The sequence below is a fragment of the Xenopus tropicalis genome, chromosome 1, assembly GCF_000004195.4.
Source record: "Xenopus tropicalis strain Nigerian chromosome 1, UCB_Xtro_10.0, whole genome shotgun sequence".
Classification (NCBI taxonomy): Eukaryota; Metazoa; Chordata; class Amphibia; order Anura; family Pipidae; genus Xenopus; species Xenopus tropicalis.
In genome coordinates, this window is record NC_030677.2 from 108,874,904 (window position 1) to 108,895,087 (window position 20,184).

General features: G+C 37.1%; 1 protein-coding gene across 2 annotated transcripts in view; it reads right to left on the reverse strand.

Moving 5' to 3' along the window:
- The window catches only part of frmpd1 (FERM and PDZ domain containing 1), a 72,890-nt gene extending 52,976 nt beyond the window's left edge, over nt 1–19,914 (reverse strand). For both annotated transcript variants that reach the window (XM_031906620.1, XM_004910895.4), the window contains exon 1: nt 19,390–19,914. The gene's annotated coding sequence lies outside the window, so the exon portion shown is untranslated. The remainder of the gene's footprint in view (nt 1–19,389) is intronic.
- Between the last annotated feature and the right edge of the window lie 270 nt (nt 19,915–20,184).

Below are 20,184 nucleotides of genomic sequence, written 5' to 3' on the forward strand. Positions count from 1 at the left end.
ACCAGCCAAGGTCTGGCCTATATTACAAATTTTCTGTAGTCACGTGTCACTTTCCCTCTGATCTGGCCCAATCCGGCCTTCCAGTTCTGCCTTTTTTTTTCCACCTGCCCCTCTATTACCCCATCCTATCGACAAAATTTCTTCCTGATACACCCTTTTACATTACATCCCTGTCCCTTCTATTTCACCACTTCGCTCACAGTATCATCTGCTCCCATTTTTGTACAGCTAGAATGTTTTACTCAAAAAATGTGGCAATATCAGTACAGCAAAGGCATATTTACACCTAAAAGAAAGACAAACTAGTGATGTTATGAAGTACAGGCATCTATTTTCATTCTATACAGCTGGAGTTTAGAAGCTTTGCTATAAAATGCTAGGAAAGAACATGGATCATATAAATGAAGAGGCTATATTACAAGTAATAACTGGGAGCTACTATTCTGCATTATCCCATGAAATACAGTAAGCTGAAAAAGCAGTCTGTTAAAGAAAATCTTACATAGCAAGATGAAGTAGAGGAGAAAAGGAATACGGCAAATGAATAGTGACATTTATTGTAAATAAAACAGTTTACAAAGAGACAACAGATTAGAAAGATACAGCATAAGAAGCCGTAAGGAATCATCTGACACCCAGAATAACCACAGATATTGCTGACTATTAAATATACTGTAGAAAGAGATATGCACACAAATACATTTCAGAGTGAAATGATCATTTTGGAAAAAAAACAGGGATATGAAGATTCTGGACTCAGCATATAATACCCAATTTTAAACTGCCAAACACCATGATAGCACTATATAAGCCCTTTTGATGTTTTCCTTTAGATTGTAAGATCTTGTGAGCTGGACCCTCTGCTGTAACTCTTGTTATTTTTGAAGACCCATGTTTGTTAAAATTTAATGTAAAGAACTGCATAACTTGGTGGCATTATATAAATAAAATGTAATTATGATACAATGATACAAAACTAATTTGGGGGGTGCAGAGTTTTTGTGAAGATTTTACATACCTTTGAAAAGAAATAGACACTTTACATCTCTAACCATTGCACAGTGCTTTATGGTTGTTAAGGTCACGCATCCTACAAAGTGGAATCGGGACACTGGAGGACAGGTCAAAGTCTAAAGATGATATACAAAGAGTCTTTTGGTCAGTATTCAGGCAATTTTAGGGCAGTGATCACAATGGTCAATGGCAGAGTGACAGGTGCTTATAATGAACCCTGGAGTTTTTAAATCTGGTCTTTGGTAGCTTTTTTTTTTTTTTAAATGTTTTTATTGAGCTTTAACATATAGATTCAGTTTACATGTTATGTTTTCTTTTTCCTGTATAATTAACAGATGTATGTACAGTATATGGTTATCAACACAATCTATTCATAGTGATGTACAATTTCTGTATTGACATTGATGTTTTGCCATCTATATGTTAACAAAATATTGAATAATAAACCAATAAAATATAAAACATGATGACCCGCCTTTGAGTTAAGTCTGTTTTGTATTTAGGAGACATTCACTCTCGTTGACAGTATCCTGGCAGTTTTGTGACCCCTGGGGGGCTCCGATCGTTGTGATCTCTCATCTTGTGGTAGTGTTTGTATGTAGTTCTGTGTTTCTATTAATAGTTAGTTATTTCTTATGAGTTCCATTTCATACCATGTTGTGTTCTGTAGGGAGTGTATTGTTAGGTATTTTGTATGTTCAGGGAGAGATATTATGTAATTTGTCCAATGTGTAAAGAATTTGGTTGTATTTTGTTCTCTATGTCCATATAGAAAATGTGGTGTAGTTTTTGTTTGCTCAATTCTATTGTTAGTTGTTCTGGGGTTAGCCAAAGATGTAAAATTGTTTTGCGTGCAGCAGCAGCAGCAAGGTATTCCGCGAGGACTCTTTCGGATTTTGTAAGTGGAGTTGGTTGATTAAATTTACTAAATAGGGCCCATTCGAGTGAGGGGTGTAGTGATTTGCTTGTTAGACTGTACCAGTAGTTACTGATTTGTGTCCAAAAATTTAGTATTTTTGGGCATAACCAAAGGCAATGTTCTAGGTCTGCGTCTGGGCTATTACAACGTAGGCAGTTACTGGTAGGGAGGTTACCCATTTTATGTCGTTTAAGTGGGGTTAGGTATGATTTGTGCAGAATTTGGAGTGCCATTTCTTGATATTTACTTGAAGTGAGGAGTATGTCATTTGGTAGCTTTTTATTTAAACCAACTCACGGCGCAGACAAGTCCTGGCACAATGTGATAACGTCGCAGCCACAGATCAGGTGACCAAAGGAAGTGCTAATGGGTCCCTTTTCCCTGCAAATCAGACATCCCAAACTTACTTACAAGTGCACTTCCTAATTGTGCAACATCAGCTGTTACCTACGCAGGGGTCATTTACTAAGTGCAATCCACCATGTTCACTGTATACCCTGCCCTGAATAACTGCTACAGGTGAAATGGAGCACAGAGGCATGCTTTTGCCCCTTCGATAAAGCTTTACCTGAATTTAACTGTGCTAAATTTATGAGGACAGGCAAGTTAGGGATCAGCAGCAGCCATGAAGACAGGGCAGCCAGACCCCAGACACAAGAACTTTTTAAATAAGCTTTTGCACCCCTTATTGCTAATGCACTTGCAACTGGGGTCAAAGTAAATGACCACTAGAAACTTATTTTGTCTTATCAGAACAATGGTAATGGTAATTTTTAGCAGCCTCGATGATTGGGTAACAGTAGTTAGTGTCACGGTAAATTAGCAGTTAGCGTCAAATTAATAGCTGTTAGCATTAGATCAGTTGTTTGCTCTGTTAGGACTAAAACTAAAACTCTTGTGTTTAGGAGTAAAATACAGACTGATGTGGAAACCCTGAAGCTACTGACACCTCTCATTCAGTATGCTGAGAACATTGGCGGTTTATACCAAAACACGCATGTGCAAGAAGCAGCTTTGATGCCAATTGACAGGAACACAGTGCCAAAAATTGCACAACCACAATATACTGATCTACCAAAGATGAATCTTACAAGCACCTACTCAAGTGGCATACAATAAAGTATTATGTAAATCCATAGCTACAGAAGTGACAATGACTTATTCTATAAATTAATTAAAGAATTTGGAATGACTTTTAGCCACTGAGGGAGTGCAATGCTATTTGCTCCAGTAAGGACATCCTAACCAGAAAGCTATTCAAATACAACGCTTCTTCTAGCTAGTATTGACAAGTTTATATTTAATATTTTATCCCATGCTGCATTCTCCCCAGGGAGAAATCATAATCATAAATATGTAAAGACAAGGAATAATTTTCGGGGTTGATGTGCAATGAACTCGTACACAAACAAAATGTACTGACTCATTCCCCAGGACTCCAAAAATGTATCCCCAAACATAATTATATATGTAAGAGAGGTCTCCAATGAGAAGTATCCTTACAAGCACTATATCAGGCATCTCATTTTTAGCTAACATATTAAGATTACTGTGCAACTGTATGTTTAACAGCTTTTTGAAATAATTTCAAGTAGCCAAGAAGAGATTTAGAGATCTAAGTATAACAGAGTATAAACAGAACAGGCAGAAGGATTCTGTTGTGTCATTAGCACGGCTGGCCTTGGAGGACTTGGATAGAATTCTATCCACTATTATTGCAGCATTTCTATGTAAGAGTTTTATCCCTTTTAATAAATATAGCCATAAGTGTTTGTGCACACAAATGAACGGAAATCAGTGTGGATCTGCAGAATCCATTAGTTTCTAAATGGAAAAACACGTCTAAACCGAGTCCAGATTGACATATGTGAGTGGTGTTTAACACATATGAATTAAATTGCAAAGAGCGCCATTACACTTTTGTAAAGTACCTTTCTCTGCCAACTCACACCTAATTTGATCAAGCCTAAAGGCATGGACAACAGTAAACACATTACTGGTGTTATTCTCGGACAGTCATCAGAACAATATATGTAATAGCCACGGTTTCATTTTTGTTTATCTGTCTTGGTTTAACCATGTCCCTTTCTGTATTGCTTTTTCTCACCTTATGAACCAGAAAGCAGGCACATCTATAGTACTCCCAATGTTGCAGAGCTGCAATTCCCAGAATCCCTTTATCACAGGAGATGTTAAATATTTATATTATTTGCAGCACTGCTAGAAGCCTTGTTAAAGTCTTAACAGAATTAAATAGCAGAATGTCACAAATAGAAAAATGTACTTTTATACAGGAGACTTAACTATAGAACTGCAAATACTGTTGCAACCAAAATATGATCTCAAAATACCTTTACCTATGCAGGTATTATATTCATATAAATTGTGTAATCTTAGGAGCAGATTTATGAATCTTGCCCATCTGGTTTCAGGCAAACAATTGCAGAACATGCAAGTGAGTTTCTGGACTTACTTGGGTTTTTCTGCAATCGATTGATTTGTGTTGGTGCCCAATAAAAACCCGTGTTTTCTTCCACAAGTGGGGGTTTTGACAAAAATAAAAAGCTTGGCACCTAAGAACCTGCTTGTGGGAATTAAAGCTTTACCCTTTTTAGTCAGAGACAAAAGGGGGTCATTTACGGCCACATGCGCAGTTTGAATTGCATGTAAAAACCCATTTGTTAGTATTTGCGTCAGCATGTGTTCCTTGCACTTTTGTATAGTTAGGCTTAGGGCTGCTGCCTTCCTCCTGTTCCAAATCAAGCGTTGCTGCATCTGTTGGTTCCCACTTGAGTTTAAAAAATTAGGTGCAGATGTCATTTAGATGGCAAGCAGCAGAAGTGACGCCACTTGGAATTAGAAAATCTAAGTCTGAGTGCGTCAAAGTGCGAATTAAATTACATTAATTTTGACACCTCACCTGCAATTATGTCAGGAACAACTTCCCTTGGTGACCACAGCAACGCTGGATGGGGCCAGTGGGGAAAAAATATATCAGTTGTGTGCGAAATTGTACTTTGTTTGCTGCACTTGCTTTCTTAAAAGCCTAATTGGTTTTTAGAGAATTTTTAGAGAGATAAGTAATTCTTTCTGCCCCCACTTAAAAGTGCACAAAGTATTTCGACATAAAGTAAAGTTCATAAAGTACATAGCAGCCCTATTAGAGAATATGGCTTCTGAAATTAAACTGACAGGAAGCAGCAAACTCTCTTACATAATGGTAGGAATGTATTCCCAGTAACTGAATCCATTATAGTTTTTATTGCCTTTAAATCTCACATGTCTATAAATAATATGTAAAGTAGGCAGTATCTGTCAAAAAAGTAATACAAAGGGGCAGATTTACCAATGGCCATATTTTTTTTTCTCGCAATTCATGTTTAGTCCTGTGTGATAAAAGTTAATAAAACCTGCCTTAACAACAGTACTATTCTGGCACACTTACCATCTGGTCACTGTCCATGGTCCTGTTATATTGTCAGGAGCCACAACTAGCTGTAGGAAAGGCTAATTCTCATCAATTCAGGGCTGCCTTTCAAACTACTAAGACAAGATCGCTTTGCCTGGCTGGAAAGTGTCATCTCCACAACCCTGCATAGATTTGTCTGCCACCAAAAAGTAGGTTTGATTTGGTCCACTTGCCAAAATAAGTGGGCCTTCCATTATATGACCTCTTTTCCCACATTGTATCTGTGTTTTATGATCTTGTTGCCAGATAAAGGCTATTTTTGCTGAAGGCGTTTTGGTACAGAACCATGTATACCTCAATGCATCACTGAGTTTCTTTCCTACAGGTCATACTGTGCCGTGAGTAGCCAAACAAATAGGAGTCACTGTGAGGACTGGGTTCATAGAAATATATCTCTTTATACATAAAATGTATATTCTATCTGTTTGCAATAAATGTACAGTAGCTTTTTTACAGCAAGGACACTTTCTGCAGTTGGAAATTAATGGACCTCTATATTCTATTTTCTTTCCATTACTCTCAACATCTCATTGCAAAGTGCTACTGTACATATGAAATCATTGGCTAAGAGTGGCAATAACATAAGAGAGAGTATTTTGTCAGTAACATGAAAAGCACTCAAACAGCACACATTCCCGGGGGTGTCTAAATAGAAGTTGTTTTAGTTAGGTTTTACTGGGTACCACTTATTTGCGGCCTATCATTAAGTCATTATGCATTCCATTTAGCTGTGATGGGTGACTGGAAAATTCTGCTAAGAGCAAGAATGTCAGGAGCTATTAAGAATTGGATAGCTTTAAACCCACAGCCAATGAAAAGCTCTCTCTGGATATTATACTGTTACCTATATCTTCTGCATTCAAGCAAAAAAAAAAAAACACATACAAAAGGGAAATGCATATGAAACAGGAGAAACATACACAGGTAAATGCATTTGCTATTCTCATCTTTAAAATGAACATTTAGCACAGACATCACATAATAACTTTGTCTTATTAGACTTATGAATAGAATTGATATGCAAAGATCCATGGGAAAAATGCAAGTAGCACCCCTCACAAGCGAGATTTGAAGAAAAGAAAAACAGCCAAGTCAATAGCTGATCAGATCCTTAACTATAGACTGATTTTGTCTTTACTAATTTTACTAGAGCTTGTGGGTGTAAGGATTTTGTCCCCAGGTTGGTGCATTTTTTCCTAAAAGGAGCACACAGAAAAGGCACTAAATGTACCTATTGAATTCACTGGTGGTCACCCCCAAAGAAATTCATTCATAAGTACTACCAAATAATACTTTCAACCAACAAAAACTGCTGCCAGCTATTATCTATGGTGGGGGTTCCTGGTGTGTACTGACATTAGGTGGCATACTTTGCCTTGATGGTTATATAATGGCCAAGGAACATAAGGGTATTTTACAATATTCCATCATGATGATTTCATATTTCAAGATGATAATAACCCCATACACAATGCTATACAAATTCAGGAGTGGTCCATGAACTAACAATCACCAAATCTAAACATGCACGCCAGCATGTGTGTGTATAAATATATATATATATTTTATAACAGAGATCTCAACTAACACCTTGTCACTCAGGGTCATAAATGTTCAGTTTAAATATACTGTAAATATTAACATGAATTAAGGTCTCAGAATTGCGTGGCATACACATTATAACCCTAATTGCATGAGGATAGTTAACACCTCTAGTGTAATTATCCTTATATTCCACATGGTTTGCTACCAGTTCTTTTAACACAGTAAATTGCTGATTCCCTTTAACTGTCATCAGTTGTTCATCACATTAATGTATTGTGTTCTTTTTACTGTTAAGCAAGTACCCTACATTAAGGGGGAGATTTATTAACGTTTGAGTGTGGGTTTGTTTTCCACAATCCAAATCTTTTACCGCTAAAACTCGCACAATTTGTGTTATGTTTCAAAAACTCAAATATTTATTAAGTGTTAAAACTTGAGTGCAAAACTTGCAAAAGCTTGTGAGAAGTCGATGGGAGTTGCCCTAGGCAAAATCGAGCCATGTTTATTCGAGTTTGTAAACTCAAAAATTCGAGGTGTTCAAGTCGCACGATATTACCACATTAATTAATAAGCAGGCATTTGGTATGTGAGTTTATTCAAATTGGAAAAACAATCTCAAATTCACAAACTAAAAAACTGAAAAATACCGTATATACTCGAGTATAAGCCGATCCGAATATAAGCCGAGGTACCTAATTTTACCTAAGAAAACTGGAAAAACGTATTGACTCGAGTATAAGCCTAGGGTTGCGCGTGCAACGAATGCCAGCCACTTACATCTTCAAATCTATATACTCAAGTATAAGGCAAGTCCTAGTTAATGAACTCACAAAGGAATTTAGAAAATTGGTATATGACACATTACATAAGAAAGTTGATCAGTGGCAAGTTTATCCATTTGCATCATGTGCCAAATTGGTGAGATTTTAGTGGCTGTCAGTGGCCCTGACAGCCACATGACACAGGGTCCTAGGTTAGCTGCACACAGACTGAAGTGCAGAATTATTATGTTTCACACACTGAAATACAAACTAAAAAATACAAAACAAAAATACAAAATACAGTCAACTACCAAAATGAATGAATGTTGGGTAAACTTTTTATAGTGTATAACAGAATGATAGACAGTACTAGAGCTGCTGATACACTAAGGCAATCACCATGATGACCACGTAACAAACTCTAATGTATGTATACTACCCAACACCTTACAATAGCTTACCCCGTTTAATACCTGCTTAGATTTGGTCTGGAATACTCTGAAGCAGCACAACGAAAAGTTGACGTCACTTCCTTTAGTGCCGCAACAGATGCCAGGCACTTACATCTTTAAATCCATATACTCGAGTATAAGCCGAGGGTGACTTTTTCAGCACATTTTTGGTATATACGTATAAGCCCATAGTATATAGTATATACGGTAAGCCCATAAATGTTTATTATGGTGCCCTTGCCTATCTAACTCCTTTTTTACACACTGGGAGCATATGAAGTGTGCAGGCATTCTGAATATTTACCATGAATACCTTGTTACCCCATATTGTTTACTGGGAATATTGTAATAAAAACATCAAATTAAAATATTCAAAATGTTTGTCCTTTAGAAAAGTTTACAAGATTTTTTTTTTTTGTACATTGCGTATTGCCATTTTGCAAACCATTTTTCTGAAACAATGCTTGGTATTCCTCAATAGTCAACTGAAAGCTCTCCAGTTATTAGCTCTCCAGTTCTGCTTCCATGATGGAACTAAAATGGTAGTGAATGAAATAGGAAATAACGTACCCCCTACTGTAAAATATACATTTTAATGATTTCTTCATGTTTTTATATAAGTGCATTTTTGTGCTATCAACTAAAACTGAATACAAATATGTATTTTGGTCTTAAAGGAGAAGGAAAGGCTAAGTCACTTGGAGGTGCCAAAATGTTAGGCACCCCCCAGTGACTTTAATCGCTTACCTTGTACCCCGGGCTGGTGCCCCTGTTAGGAGAAAACTGCACCAGCCCGGGGTAGCTGTAGCGAGCGTCTCCTCTCCCTTCTTCCGTCTTCGCGCACTTGTACATGCGCAGTAGAGTGAAAAGCCGAACAAAAAAGTCAGCTTTTTCATCTACTGAGCATGCGCAGGCGGCCCAGGGATTCCAAAGGCAAAAGGAAGAGGAAACAGCAGGTACCCCAGGCTGGTGCGGTTTTCTACTAACAGTAGCACCAGCCCGGGGTAAAAGGTGAGCGATTAAAGTCACTGGGGGGTGCCTAACATTTTGGCACCCCCAAGTGACTTAGCCTTTCCTTGTCCTTTAAAGAATTTGGAGGCAATTGTGTATAAGGGATGAGTTGGTTGTGGGTTAATGAACAACTGAGCATGCAGACTAATTAAGTATGGCATAGGTATAAGTTGTAGCTAGATAAACAGTTTAAAAGAGGCTTATGGCCTACGTCGTAGCCCTGCCATTGATCCATCTTTAGCTGTCTAACAAAGCTCTCTGGCAGAGACAAAACAAGGGCAAGAATTTGTGGAGAAAGTGTTGCAGAATTAAAAAGAAACGCTATTAATATTATAGATATAGATTATATACATGTGTCAGAGTGATACAAAAAAACTGCAGTTACTTAAAGGGGATGTCCACTCTAAGAATAAGCATCTTTGCAACAATTAAACATATTGATATATGATTATTTTAAAGTTATAGGTAAATATAATTGCTTTTTGAAAGTTTGCAACATTTTGGACAAGTGAAATAAAACAGGTAATGATAATATATAAAATAGCAGGAGCCCATATGGATATACACTAAATTCTGGCATTTACATAGAAGACATCAAGAAAAGGTATTACTTATTCAAAGACAAGCAATATAATTCCTGTAATCAGTTATTACTTGCTAGCTTTCCAGTTGCCAAAATGAAAGCAGATTGTATGAATATTAGGTGCAGCATTAGCTGTTTCTTGGTACTGAATTGTTGACAGCAGCAACACATGCATTTTTAATACCCTACGATGGGATCTTGATTATTCTAGCTGCAAACTGTAGAAAAATACTAAGGACAACACATTTCAAAACCTCATCATTTCCAAAGCACTATAGTGTCTTTATAATGCTGAGCATCTGTGATGATAATAGGTTATACATGGCGTGTGGCCATCAGAGTATTGTGATCTACCATTACCCTTTATTCTCAATTAAGCACTGGCTAGCAGAGGATTTGCAGTTCACGAAAGGATGATATTAAGCTTGTATACATACTATTATAGGCAAATCACATTTTTACACATTATTGTCAGTTTTATCAGGAGCCTGTATGTTTATGGAGAGTGGGAGGAAATCACAGTACCAAGAGGAAAGCCAGACAAACACAGGGACAAACATACATACAAACTAGATCCAAAATAAAAATTCTTGTCTTGTATGTGTTATATATGAATTTTGTACAAATTCCAAACCAAATACTAAATATAATAATATATATAGGTCCTAAGGACTGACCAATAAGGGCTGTGATTGGTTATTTGGTAGCTCAGCGTAGACTGGCAGCCTACAGGAGGCTCTGTTTGGCACTGGTTGGGGATCACTGTATTAACTATATATACCAATACCTACAATAAACTAACTGTAGATCTTAAAATAACAATAGATATTATGCTTGTACAATAAGTCACGCAAACCACTCTTAAAGCATTAATATGTTATTTTATTATTTTATTGTATATACAGTTATGCTACCACTAATCTGGAATAATAGGTAGCTGAGATTTGCAGTTACATTAAAATCAGTTTCAAGTGCAGACCAAGTTGCTTCCTTCTCTATTCAGATTCGAGTCAGGAGGAAGGGGGTTGACCCAACAACCTACACCCAAATTTGGCGAAATTCCACCTTTGAAACAGACCTGGGAGGGGGATGTGGGCTCTTTAAAATGATAGTTTGGGCACTGGGACGCTGGGTAAGGAGACCCATACCTGCATTTAACTCTTTTGAATATGTTAAATCACTGATAAAACTTCACACTAAATACTGAAGGTATGATGGTATTGCTTTAGACGGTATTGTCACTTTTTTTTACTAAAATTTGCATGTGTTTAAACTCTACAGAGAAAATACTTGCAGCTTGTCTCTGACTAGCCTCAATACTTTCATTGTGTCTTTTACTGATAACAATTGAGCAAGGCTCAAAGATACTGTATATCATGACCTGGATAAATGAGAATCTTCATAGACAATTGAGCAAGGCATTTCTTGACACAAAAGAACTTTAAATCACAAGCAAACACAGAGCTTTATGCGATTGCCCAAGCCCCACATAATAATGACGCTAATGCAACTTGTATGAGATTTACTAAGACAAGCATGTATTACGCCTTTATATAGTAACTGCTTACCAATAGGCTTCTGTATGTGAAACAATGACGAAGACATTTACTACAAATGTTAATGCAATCTGTAAATAAATGTAGAATATATCCAGAATGCATCAGCTTCAAACTAGTATTGTGCAGGACATTAGTGATTCCACCCATGTCTGTTTCCTAGAGGTAAGTGGGCAGAGGGAAGGGGTGGTCAAATGCCCATGTAGCTCCTAATAGCATGTAAACCAAAAGTCCTTGCCCTTTATATGAATCTATTAGAGAAAATATCCTATACCACAACGCACTGATCTGTCAGTTATGTGTCATAATGCTTTGTACCTTACGTATACTGACCAGTATATGACCCATAATACAGTTTGTATAAGACTTTTGTAATGATTAAAACAAGTATAATGCAGTGAGGCATGATAGCCATGATGATATGGTAACTGGGGTACATTTTCATTGGACTCTGTGAAGGAGATTTACTTTTGCAGAGTAAGCAAAATGGCAGCTACCCCTCATACATATGAATATGTTTAAAGTTATAGTAGCACATATGCAAACTATAATCTTTGAAAATACACCTTTGAGCTCTATCCTTGAGATTTGTTGACCAATGCCACGTCCTTTACAAAGTCCACAGCAGAGAAAAAGCAGCCTGGGGGAGCCAAGTGATTTTGGAAATAAATTGTATAAAGGTCAAGGCATTTTAAACATGTAGCAGAAAAATCTGTCAGTTCCATTTTAGAAATACTGCAGTGAAGATAATGATTAATTAAAAATGTATATGCCCATGTAACACTGCTACTCCCAAGAGAAAAAAAGAAAATATTCTAAACTCAAATTCCTTTTGTTATATTCTGGCCCGGCTTATGTCCGACATGATATGATAAGGCCAAAACACAGGGTCCAATATAACCCCTTCATATGTGCCCCTGATAGTATGAGTGTTGTGCACAATTGTTTGTGTATTCTAGGCAATCAGTTGACATTGCAAGCTTGTGCAACCACAGAACACATCTGAAGAGATTTACTATGTACAACTGCTGTCACTATGCAACATAATTTGCTTCAGACAGCACAGACCCTTTAGTTGTTGCTGCAAATGAATATTATCATTCTTCACATACTTATATTCCATGTTGAGTGTTTGTGTCAGATATAGTGAATACTTTATAACCTTGTACCAAAATGAACTTTGTAGGGTTTATTTACTTCCATGGGTGCTATATTGTAGCAGTTTACTCCGTTCAGTCAGAGGCCTTTAATTAAAGATGTACCATGGTGCAAAGTGCAAAAAGCTTTTGATTCATTACACTTTGAATCAAGTAAGGATAGCAAAGCATTATACCTCACTCTTTATTCAGGGGGGGCCCAGGAGTTTAGGGGGCCAAGTAAGGCTCTAATTAAAGAGCAATTTCAGTATATCTTAGTAGAATAGGTCAATTTATTGAATTTGCTTTGGGCCAGTAGCATCTAGTTACACCACTGGTCAGATTTTATTTTTTTTTACCTAGAGGTGGGGGGCAGGCAGCAAACCCAAACTCACTTGTAGGTAGGTGGGCAGTAGGTAGCCATCCACTGGAACTTCACTTAGCTTATATGTGCAAGTTAGGAAGCACGGTGGACACAAAGTGTGAAAATATAGCTGCAAAGATTGTTGCTAGGACATGAACCTTTAATAAAAATAAATTCTATATACATAACTGTAAGAAAAATACATTAACCTTATGAGTGCCAGAGCTGCTGGGTAGATTCTACAATCCACAGTAATTCACGTGTTAAATATCCATTGCACTTTTATGATAGAGAGACTTCTTCTTTAAGTAATATACTGGGCATAGCATTAGACAAAGAGATGTCCTAATTACATGGCTATTTTCTTTTCCTTTAAGTCTGCTGTAGCTATGTGACCCTGTGATGTCCTTAAATATAGAGCACTCAGTACATACTTATCAGCAGACACTTCCCTTCATCCTGGTCCAAGAGCTGACCTCAATTTTACATCATTTAGACACCAAAGGGTTTTTAACTGAAGTCACACTCATTTATTACTGAGACAATCAGAAAATGTGATCTCTCTTGTTGCTAATTGGTTTTACAGAAAACGTACTACTGGCTGTTCCCATATTAAGAAGGACACACTGAAATTTGACATTTTTAAGGAATTTGTGGAACCAACAGATAGAGGTCAACAAATCTCATACCAAATTAGTCTGTTTACATGGAGACTCAGTATCTTGCTATTTTTTAAAAGTTTCTGGCATTTAGAGGAATGCATTGCCCAAATGAGTATTGTGTTTAAAGGAAGCACAGTTTTCGACATATACTGTAACCTAAACATATAAGGATGCATACACAAGAGTATTTATATGCAAAAAATGAATTTGTATTCAAAATGTGTGTACATTTGAGTGTACATACTTCACTGAATGCTGAAGATACAATGTTTCTCAAACTTAATTTAAAAGGTAGCTTTTGGCAGAGAGACCAGAAATAATAACAAGTTACACCTGCACTTAGATACATTGTCATGCTGTCTCTAGAGAACTGAGTACATTTTTAATATACAACATAAGCTTAAACGAACAGTAACACCAAAAAAATCAAAGTGTATTGAAGTAATTACACCATGCCGGTAAACTGGTATGTTTGCTTCAGTTAGACTACTATAGTTTATATAAACAAAGCTGCTGTGTAGCCATTGGGGTAGCTGTGAAAACTGAAATGGGGCTAAATGACACAGGTTACATAGCAGATAATAGATAAGCTCTGTAAAACACCATTGTATTCTACAGAGTGTATCCATTATCTGCTATGTAACCTGTGCCTATTCTCATTTTTTCACCTTCAATGGATGCCCCCATGGCTACACAGCACCTTATTTATATGCAATATAGTAGTATCTCTGAAGTAAACCCTCTCCTCTTACCAGTTATTTTTAATTACTTTCATATTTTGGTTTGCTCCTGTCTGCAGCCAACAGCATTTGTTTACCACTGATAATTTGGTGGGCAAAAACTGCCATGAAAGGCTTCTATATCGTTTAAAAATATTAGCAGTTTTGGTTTTGTCTCGTCCCTGCCATATACATCTTTAAGTACAGCGCAGCCTTGTGACCAAGAGGCATTGCCTGATGGCAGTGGGGGGAAATGGTGAGTCATAAATGGTCAAGGGAAACATTAAAGAAGGAGCACAAAAAGAAGCTCCATGCATCTACAAAGAGATACTTCAAATCAAATCTGGCACAGGTATCCCACTGCACTGATCGCAGTTCTGCAAGAAAGCAGTTTAGTGTCTCTTTACATCAGTATTCACTAAACCCTCCTGAAAAAAAATCACATCTAGTTAAAATGTGCATTGTTCCATATCTTCTGTGACAGACCCTTTGTATTTAAAATAGTCATGATAAGTTCAAAGAAACATCTGCCTGCCCTTAAGCATCAGGGAGCAATTGCATTCACCAGTAACAAGTCGCATGCTTTTCGTACCTTCTGACATAAGGATCAACAAGCTTATAGTGATTAAATGCCCTGTGGGCTTTCACCTTACTGGCTCGTCATAACAAAAAGAATTACAACCGAAAACCAGATGGAAACAGTATTTTCCCTCAGACTGGCAACACTGTCAGGAAAATCCCACCATCTGTTCCTCTGCAAAACTGTTACATCAACAGTTGCTTGTGTGAAAAGAGGATGAATGGATAATAATATATGCATTGGTACACCAAAATACATTAACATATATGGCATACATGATTCTAAACTAACAATCAATGCACAATCTATACATTATTTCAAAACATCTTGCCTAAGTATATTGGTTACACTATTGATTTACAAACTTGCACGCAAGGGCTAGGTCAATGCACTGTGCACTTTGAGGATAGTCAAAGCAGCCTAGATGTAATATTGATGTATCCATCTGTTCATTTATATCAACCACCTTTACTCTAATATAAATATCCAGACAGCCTGTACTATTCTGGGTTCTGAGGACAGATTTAGGTACCATTAGTCTAGCCAACTACATATCAAGTATAGATTATACCTTGACTATAAATTTGATTTCATGTGGCTAACAGCTTCCTTTGCCGTTCATATAATACGTCTCAGCTACAGGCCATTTATCGTCTGTTTGCAGTGATTTGTTCACGTAACAATTATGCAGAAGAACAGATAGTAGGATTTCCGATATTAAACCAGTGATACCAACAGTAAAGTTTTATTTCAAGTCACTTTCCCTTCTCTGTATTTATAGTTTTATGCATTATCTCTACAGTTTCTGTGCTTTGTGAGCATGAGGTGGGATCATGGAATACTGGCAGTGCAGTGGCCCATAGTAACTCTCTAGCCAATTAATGGCATCCATAATGTGCTCTAAGGTATAGCTATAATTGGATACATGTGGAAGGCAGTATCATCATCACACATCAGAATGTGAGTAAATAAAGCAATATGAGATCATTTATAATATACAGTTGAACTTTTCTATTGTTTTGAGTAGTGGTTGTTAATTTCCATAACTCCCATATGGCTTGATTTAGGAGGAACAATCTAGAATGGCGAATTGTCTGTCAGAGTTTACCTAGGCAGTGTATATCATGGGTAGTGGCTACAATTATTTATTACTAACTTGTCTCTGTTAAGAGCTGAATTAGGTATGGGTTTTGTTAAGCAATAAATTGGGGAACCTAAGTCTACCCTTAACTGCACATCTGGGGCCATGTGGACATAATTTTAGCAGCCAGAAAACCACATGCTATAATAATGTCAAGGGGAAATAATGAGTCTTTGGCATTACTTTATCTAGGGCACCTCTTAAGTTTACACCACAGCCTGCTAAGGTCTAAAATATGGTGTTGTATAATATCCAGGTCAGAGGGACAAGTTTTCCTTGATACTCCAATATTGGTGAAACACATCCTTTATGAACAGTTGATGTTGTTTTGAAGTACTGTCTTCCAGAATGCTTTTGAGCATGGTCAGATTGAAAGAGTATTAAATATTTATAAAGAATATTCTCTCTCAGTTTTAAGGACACGTTACTGTAAGGAGAACCACTGCAAGTGTAGAATATTCAATAAATACAATTATAGAGTTTTTTCTTAAATATTGTCTGTCAGATATCTGTTTAATAATAGTTTAGTTATACAATCTTATTTATGATATTTAATTCCCAATTGCCAGTCAGCAAATATCATTTAAAAGCCAGATAAGTGACCTGGGCAGTCTTGAGTGTATTCACAAACAATTTAGATATAGTGATATAGCAGAGACATGGCAGCCAACAAAGCATCTTGCTGCCAAGTGGTTCAATATAAAAAAATTAGCCCCACGCATTTGTTTTCTTGCTAAACCTATTTTTTCTGGTAAATCTTAAACTCAGCACATTATCCGTTTTAAGTATCTCCATAGCCTGAAATATAAAATCGCTATATAAACCACAAAAAGAAAAGACACTGTTTACTTCTATTCCTGCTTTTACCAGAAATGTGGAGCATCATTTAAATATTCACCAAATACCCTTTTAAAATACAAGATGTGGCTGTTTTTTTTCCAAAAAAAAAGCTCAAGGTAATGTGACACAAATCTAAGGTTTATACAGTTTAGCAATGTGACAAAATGTCATATAACTCATTATCCACCGCAACAGATATGCAGTACACACAATTACTCTGTACTCCTCATGTTTGGACAGTGTGTACAATGGGTAAGCAGGCTTTGTCGCTGCAGCTGTTACTCAGGAGACAAAAGAACATAGAACATGGAACAGACTATCTTACCCAAGGTTTAGGCTAGACTAGAAGGCCAGACATGTGTCTTGTTAACCAAGAGATACAGGTATAGGACCTGTTATCCAGAATGCTCTGGACCTGGGGTTTTCTGGATAATGGATCTTTCCGTAATATAGATGACTATGCTGCTAAATATACTAATATAGGTCACAAGTCTGATAAAAATCATTTAAACTAAAAAGGATTGTATTACCTTCAATAAGGATTTACAATAATTGCTCTTCATACATCACACATGGAAGTCAGGATATTTTCCCTCTCTTTTGGGTTATGTATTAACTTATTAGCACATTAATTCTTTTTACTATTTTTTTGAACTACTACTGACTAGTTTTGTGCCCCACGGAAAGATTATTGGGCCCCTAAACTTACACAGGTTATGTAACATATGCAAAAATTTGTGGAACTTCCCTATCAAGCGGTGACAGCGCAGATTAGTGTTGGAAAGAATGTAGGGTTTAAACTTAGGGCAAACTCCACTGACCCCCAACAATAAGCTGACCATTAATTAATTAATGGAATTCCTTATATGAACTGCTTATTACAGAGTCAGAGTCAGAACATCAGCTGTTTATATTGCACACACAAGTGGTGAGGTCTAAATTTTGGTACTGCACGCATGTGTTCATGGGGGCCTCATATAAATAAACTTAAAGTAGATGACTATATCGTTATACATTTTATACTTTATAAAGTCATTGATAAATGACCCTTTAACCCTTTCCGGTGTTTTCCATTTTTTTCTATTGGGGTGTACTCTTGTGTGTTTCAGAATCACAGATCTAATATTCTGTGTTTTACAGACTCTGCTCTTTGCACCTGTGCTTGTTGTTGGCAATACAATTGATGGTTCCTGATCTGTCTTGTGGAAATGGGTTATCCAGATCACTAATTAGGCAATAGGCAATAAGGCACATTGACACTGATTTCCTGATAATGCCTCCTTATATGTCTCCTCAAAATCTCCTTTTTTAAGGAGATCCATTAAAAATTGATCCATTTAAGAGCATTTCCCACCCTGCAGTTGTATCCTTCCATTCCTGCATGTGCCTCCAAGCCCTAACATTAAGTGACAGCCCTGGAACTCTGTCCCAGGAAACATATGCCCATTAGAATACAGCAGGTAATTAAAATGACCAACTGCATAGAATTATTCCACAGTTCATATAAACAGAAAAGCTCATTGTATGCTGCCACTCAGTAAATTCTAGCCAATGAATAAGGTTGCTCAAACCACACTAAAAACTTTAGTCATTACACTAGCCCAGTGGCAAAGTAGCTGAAAATGATTTTCAATTGTTTGCAATTATGCATGGGGCCAAAGTGAACAATGAACTCTACAGATCCACCAGCAATTCACCATTCAACCCAAAATCCAAAGTAGAAGTTTAAAGCCAGGCATGTGTGTATGTAGATTTATAGCAAGTCTAAAAATCCAACTAGTTTTGCCTGTTATAATAATATTCTATTTTGGAAACTCCTATACTGTACAAATGTATCTTTTAGTGGCTCTATGTATCTGTCTCATTTTATATTAAAGCTAAAGCATAAGTAAAGCACATTTAGTATTCCAGCTCCCATTTGTTACTGATCACACTGCAATTACCTAGAGTATAGCAAATCAGCAATTCACTCGGCATCAGGCAGTTTCCCTGATAATAACCCTATAATTCCTTGCTCAGGAGCTCAGTTCTGCAGAATCACAGACTGGCATTACCTGAGATTAACTATGAATGACAAATCAGTAATTATAATTTGTTAGCAAGTTTAACCCTTCCAGGACTGAAACATCCCAGAGAACACAGTTTCTCTTATAATTCTATCTCTTAGCATTGCTAATACTATCTGACTAATTCCCCCTTGTAACTGTCATATTAGATATAGAAGGAGACTGCAGAACACAGAGATTAGTTTTTCAAACTGTAAATGACCACAATGAGAATAAACTGCCAGCTGATCTCATTCACCCCCTCTGAAAATGGCAAGACAGATGTCTGGACTCCATTATTGTAAGCATTGTGGTTAATTTATAAAGCAGAACACTGTCCATAAGGCTGTGCTCTGTGAAAAATACAAAAAGGCAGACAAATTATGCAAGCGGAAGAAAATATCACAAAAGCTTGCGATTTGGAAAAGTCCCTGCATTTCTGTTATTCATTTCATTACAAAGTATTTAAAAGTAAATAACAGACATCAAGCATTTTTGTAACAGAAAACAATGTATTTAAAAATCATCATCATAACCACTTTAAGCAGTTGCTTGCTTAAATTCAGCACTGTTACACAAACAGCGTGCCTACCTTTTTGATGAGCTGGAGGGTTGCCCACAATACTATCCACACCATGCTCTGCCCTGATCTGGGCACAGTTTCCTATTGAGGGCACTTGCTTCCCATGCTTTGGCTTGATCCACACGGTTCCAGCTGACTTAGCAGGCAGGTGATAAGGACACAAAGGATAACTGTAAGTAGATGGAATGCTTAACCCAAACGGCGCTGCTTAGCTGCCTTGGTCCCTTTCTGAGAGCTGCAGCCGGCATTTACAGTGAGTTGGTGCAGCCAGGTTTTGCTTTAGTGACAGGAGACCAATTACACGCTACAGACCTTAGTGCAGAACTGACAGACAAGTGCTTCATCCGGAGCTCTCAGTGCTGCTAATTAAAGATGCTTGAGAAGAATGTCCCTGTAACTCCACCCTGAGAGCCGTCCGTCCTCTGAACGTGTTCTGTCTGGGAGGCAGCAGTTTTTCCAAAATCCATCAGGCTCCACCCGTTCTCCACCTCCACCGTCCACGAGTAAATGCTTTGCTTATATATATAAATATATAGTGTAGAAAATCCAGTACTAAAGCTCAGCGAAGAAGAAAAAAAGATGGATGTGAGCCAGATTTGTTTTGGTGTGAGATTGACAGATAAATCTCTAAAACGCTGATTAACTGCAATGTGGGAAAGCAGGTACAGTATACTAGCGGTGTATTTGCTGCCTGTGAAGAATTAGGATATGTTTGTCATTAGTATTGGTGGTATCTAAGCTCTTCAGAATGGAAACTGCTGTGACTAGAGTAATTCAATCCTCTAAAATCTGCTTCATCCAGTT